The following is a 6,000-nucleotide window of genomic DNA, read 5'->3' on the forward strand; positions in this document are numbered from 1 at the left end:
ATAGTCTTTAAGCTGTTTATTGCACTAGATAAGAAAGCTCTGTTGATGGGGTCAAAGGGAGTCTCCACAAACTCTATTTTGTTCGAAATCATTATCGTTTAAAACAAACTCTTACTGGTCTCTTGATTCTTTACACTCTAAGTGCTGGAACCCTACTAGGTAGATTGTCCATTTCTTCTATCTATTCACTAGAAAATAAGTTCCTGCGCTGAAGTATGGGTGCCGGAGGGAGGCAAAAGTCTTGAAAATGTAAACCAGGTATAATCTTTAATCTCAGTGGCTCAGGAGGCTGAAGCAGGAAGATAGCAAGTTTGAGGCTAGCCTCAGTAACTTAGCAAGGCCTAACCAATTTAGTGAGATCCCAGCTCAAAGGTTGGTGACTTACCTCGGTGGTAAGTCACATTCCATTTGCTCCTAGGTTCAATCCCCAGCAACAAGAAAAAAAAAAAAATGTAGAGAGGCACAGCAATTTCTGAATGAATGCTGAGAGATTTCCTGGGGGTCATAATTCACTTCCTCTGGATTGCCACCTCAAGAAAATCTGTTTTCTAGTCTTTTCAACAAGCAAAGCTTAGCATTCTCCTAGAATTGTGGCTGAAAGTGACTTAATATCAAGACCTTCTGCAGCTCCTGGGGGACCAGGAATACTTACTACCAACCCAGAAACATCAATTGAGAAAATAAATCAACAACCCATTGGCATTCACAAATCTCTGAGAACTAATAATACCCAGATCTTTACCTCATGGGTCTCCTTCAACAGCTTCCAGCCTCCAAACTCTCCTCCACACAAAGGAGAAAAGTTCTCTATCAACACAGTTTTTTGTTTCTCCAGAATCCATACAAATGGCCAACAGAATCCAAACTTTTACATCTTCCAGGCATGGTTGCTGCTTATCTCAGGAGAAATCCTATAGTTCAATTAGAATTGTGGAATGAGATCAAAAGAGACACATGCAAGCTCCCATCTCCCCCACTTAAATAAAATATAAAGATTTCATGTATTTTACAATTTAAAATTGTTTCTTATGGCATTTAAGTGTGAAAAAATAAATTTCTTAAGAACTGACACACTCATTTTTTGCATAATCTTTACATTTGGAATAAAGCACATAAATTAGATGCTTGTTTAGTAGGTGAGTGAATAAATAATCAAATAAAAAAAGAAGCAAAGGGACATATTTTTAATTTTTGTTCTTCTCTGTTCCAGACTCTGTAAATACAAAAATGATCAAGTTCTCAATCTTTCTCTAACTTTTCATAACATTGACCCTTTTGAAGACTATAGGCCAGTTATTTTGCAAAATGTCTCCAGTCTGGATTTGTCTGATGTTTCCTCATTAGATTCAGTTTATATGAATTTACCAGCAGTGTTGCAAAAAGAAATGTAATTGTTGGACCACATCCTACCAGTTGGAGAAGTTTTTGAACTTGTTGTGTTATTGATGATTGCTCACTTAGCTCACTGATTAAGGTAGCATGTTTCTTCTCTTTAAAAAGTCTTCTTTCTACCTTTGTAATTAATATTATTTTGTGGGAAGCAATGTGAAGTGTTCTATATCCCTATGCCAATGTCTTATTCCTCCTCAATCTTGAAATGTATTCATTTACAAATTTATATCACTATAGTCTCATTATTTTTATTTTAGTAAATTATATACAAGATTGTTGTGATGAGAAAATTGTCCCAGACTTGACCCATGCAAGCCTATTCCAGCTGGTTTCTGTGTCTTTTTGACATGTACTTCACCTTGTGCTTTGCCTGCTCCAGCTCTGGCATCAGCCATTTCTTTGAGTCCTGCTTCCTTTCTACAAGGTAGATGTGCTCATTGCCTCTTTTTGGCCCTCTCTGTTGTTGTAAGAGATAGGGAATGTAAATGTGTGTTTGAATAGATAGATTTGCATCTATTATAATTTCTTCATTGACATAAATATTTCTATATACAATGAGGGTTGTTATAATACTTGTTTTGAAAATGTGAATTTGTTCCAGTACAATTGATATCTTAAGGAACATATTAATCATGGCATAAATTTCATGGTTACATATGCATGATTTCATTTGCAAGAAACACAAAGTGAACACAGAAAACTGCACCTTGCTGAACAAGACAGTCCACAAATGTGCCTATGCATGTACATGCACAAAAACCTCTAATCAGCTCCGTCAGTTTATCTCATGTTTTAAGACCACATCCATTTTATCTGGTGCCTAACTTTCTGATTACAAGTAACCCTCCTTCTACCACTTCATAATAACTCACAAGTTGCAATCTTTCTGAAGTCCACTTCTACAAGCAAACTTGAGGTCCTTTTCAAGGTAAAGTGCCATGTTTAGAAAGTAAACACACAACTCCAGAAAGAATCTTCACTCATACTATCAAGTTGCTTTATCTTCTTTTAAGAACTTGGAATGGGACCTTATAGCCAATGCCAATTTTATGTAGTTCATGCCAAAAGAAAGATAGTAAATTTTAATCAGTAGACTCAAAGGAACACACTTCGTTTTTATAACACAAGGTTGGTAAATAAATGCATACATGTGTACTTTTATTCCCTAACTACTTTTCATTGATTTTAAGTAAGTTTTTCAATTAAAATGCCAGACTTTAGATGGCAGAGATTTAACAATGTTGAATTTTACCTGACCCCTTGTGAAAATAGTGAGGGGTGAAAAGAATCCACCCAACCCTGCTGTGTTCCAGAAAATGGCTTTCAGCAAAATACACCATTCCTATACAACCTAAATTGTATTCACAGATTCCCCCTGGCTTACCTATGACAAGGCCAACCACAGGTGTTTCAAATACTTTCATAAATGATTAGCTAAGCTACTTAACCCCACTGGTTAATCTTAACCACATTAGTTAATATTCTCTCCTTGCCCTAGGCTGCTGAACTTTGGCCCACCCTCAGCCCAAGCCAGCATGAAAACTCTCCAGACAATAGACCGGTCTGGCTAAAATATTCCCTGATCTATTATCCAATTATGCCAATCTTTCATCCTACAGACCCAACTCTTTCTAATCTGTTTACTGTTCTCTATACTTCTAAGACTCAATAAATATAATTGGAATTCCAATTTAGTGACCAAGTTGCCTTCTTCGTGAATAATGGTACATATTTCTCTATTTACAGATTAATGGATAATCCAAATTCTAATTATATTTTAGTTTTGAGGAACAATCTTGGGAGGGAGACACACAGATTAATAATAATAGCACATTTTATTAAAAAATTAACTATTTACATAATAAATTCTACCACAACCCACCAAAGTAGATCAAATTTGGGGAGTCAAATTGTCCTTTTGTAAAATTAGAAGTTTGGTAATCTGATTCTCTATAATGGTAGAAAACACCCTCCACCATTAACAAAGAGACAACTGATCAATGAATCCTATTATTTCCATATATTTATTTCAACCTTAATAAACATGCTAGATGAATAATACTATATACTGAGACACAGAGAATTTAAGTAGCTTTCCACAAGCAAACTAATAAAAGGCAGAACTTAAATTTAAACTCAGATCAGTTTGGTGCCAAAGGTCAAACTCTTTTAATCATTGTGCTATATCAGACCCTCCTTAAGTCCAGAAATTAATTACTATAGTATCATATGTGAATATTAAGGGAGAAGAATTTTTGGTGATATTCAAGAATTTAAGTTTGCAAAAGGGAGTTGTATTTTTCAGCAAAAGTCTAATTTTTATTAAGTTATATTAAGGCAAGCAATTTATATTTCTGATTTTTTTGTTTAATCTACTTTTTAAATTTGTTTTGACTTCATAGCTATATTAAATATGTAAGAAGAAAATAGATACTATTTAAATTTTACAAATATCTAATTATTATACTAACATAATTTAAATTTTAAAAAGTACTAGTGCTTGTGATATAGCTGATATATGGACAATATATATATATATATATATTATATATTATTAATATTATATATTATAATATATATATGGACAATATACATATATATATATAATATACAATCAGAATAGCATAATTAATGTTCCTGCATTGTTTGAAAATAAGGAAATTCAAACAGAACTTTGAGATCACTTTCACATACCTATTTATGAAGAAAAGGAAAAGAGCTAATTAGAGCCATTTCATATAATTCATTAACTTTGCTCTGAAATTTTTAGCTTGGTGGTTTGTGTCCAGGCCAGTCTATGACTCCCCCCACCCCCATTACTCTCTACTTGTTTGTGCCTAAATTTTCTGTAATCATCTGTTATAGTCTGAATTGTGTCTTCCAAATTTCATAAGCTGAAGTCTTAACTTCCACTATCTCAGGGTGTGACAATGTTTATATTCAGAGATAAGACTTTAAATAGGTAATTAAAATTAACTGAAATCTTGGGGTAGGCCCTATTACAATAGGACTAGTGTTCCTATAAGAAGAGATTAGGACATGGATACATACAAAGGAAACCCTGTGTGGAGACATATAGAAAAGAGAGCCATCTATAAGTCAAGGAGAGAAACCAACTTTGTGGACACCTTGATCATGACCTTCTTGCCTGCAGTATTGTGAGAAAATAAATGTCTGTTGTTTCGTTTCCTCATTTTGTCATACTTTTTTACAGCAGCCCTAGAAAATTAACATGTATCCTCTCTGACTTGGGAATTGCTCCAGGTACTCCTCACTGCCTCTTTCTTTTCTCCATCTTACTGCTACCAGGTTTACTGTATTTTCATCCTGTTGTCTCTCACTGTATACTTCCCTCTCAGAACTTTGTGTAACAGTGTCTTGGTTATAAGGCCCTTGAATAGGCTGGGAACTCATTTTGTCTTGCAGAATCTGCTACTTGGGTTGGATCCTCAGCCACTAAAGCGCATGGTCAAATGACAGTTTTTGCTCGTAATATATAACTAACTCTGCACCTAAGACTAGTCTTAGCACCCAAGAGCTAAGATGAAATGGAGGCTGGTAAGGTTGTATGATTATGGTACGATTATGACAATAGTACTTCAGTATGAGAAAGTGTGAATTCTGGAGCCAGACTGCCTGAATTTGGACACACATTCACACACGCCCAGTTCTTATGTAATTTTGTTTTTCTACCAAGAATGGTGAAAATATTACCTGTTCTCATGCACTTACTCTATTTATTCTGTATATACACATCAATAGTTATAATATAGTAAATACATGGTAAACTCTGTAAATATCATTATGGTAACCATAAGCAATAATATCACATATTACCCCAATCATCTGCCTTGAGCAATGACCACCTATACCCATCAATTTTCAGGCATGGTAGCATATATATTACTTGTCCAGAATTAATACCTCATCTCTGACCTGCAACATAATCCACCCACTCAGATATATAAGGAAAGTCCTAAATTTACTATGAATAATGGTACATATTTATATATTTACAGATATTTACAGAGGAAACTAATGAGTTTTCTCTCTGGCTTTCTTAACTCTATGACAAGATTTGTAAATTTCTAACTTTTTCTAAAATTATAAAAATAATTCACATAAATGACAAGTATTTGGCAAAAAAAAAATCTAAGAGTACTCATTTTTTTCTAAATAACAAATGATAGTTTCCCTTTCCTTAAACACCATCCAGATGCCCTGTCCTTCCTAACAGATGTTGCTATTATTAATGGTATAATTCGATTCTTTAAAAAAGGATTTATAAACAAGTTATGGTAACATAAGGCCAGAAAGGGAGGCTATTTTAAAGTTCTTCTGCTATATAAAACCCATATAATGTCACTAAAAGATAGATGATAAATTAATATTGTGTGCTAAACCTCCAAAGCAACTGCTAAAATAACAAAACAGAGTTATAGCTAAGAAGCCAAAAAGAGATATTCAAGAAGGTAGAAACGAGAAAGAGAGAGAAAAGAAAGAACAGATGAGCTAAATAAGAAACAAATGACTTAATCATGTCACATTAAATATAAATGGTCTAAGCATTTGAATTAAAAGACAGAGATTTTTAGATGGAATAAAAAA

Source organism: Urocitellus parryii, chromosome 8, assembly GCF_045843805.1.
Source record: "Urocitellus parryii isolate mUroPar1 chromosome 8, mUroPar1.hap1, whole genome shotgun sequence".
NCBI classification, from domain to species: Eukaryota; Metazoa; Chordata; class Mammalia; order Rodentia; family Sciuridae; genus Urocitellus; species Urocitellus parryii.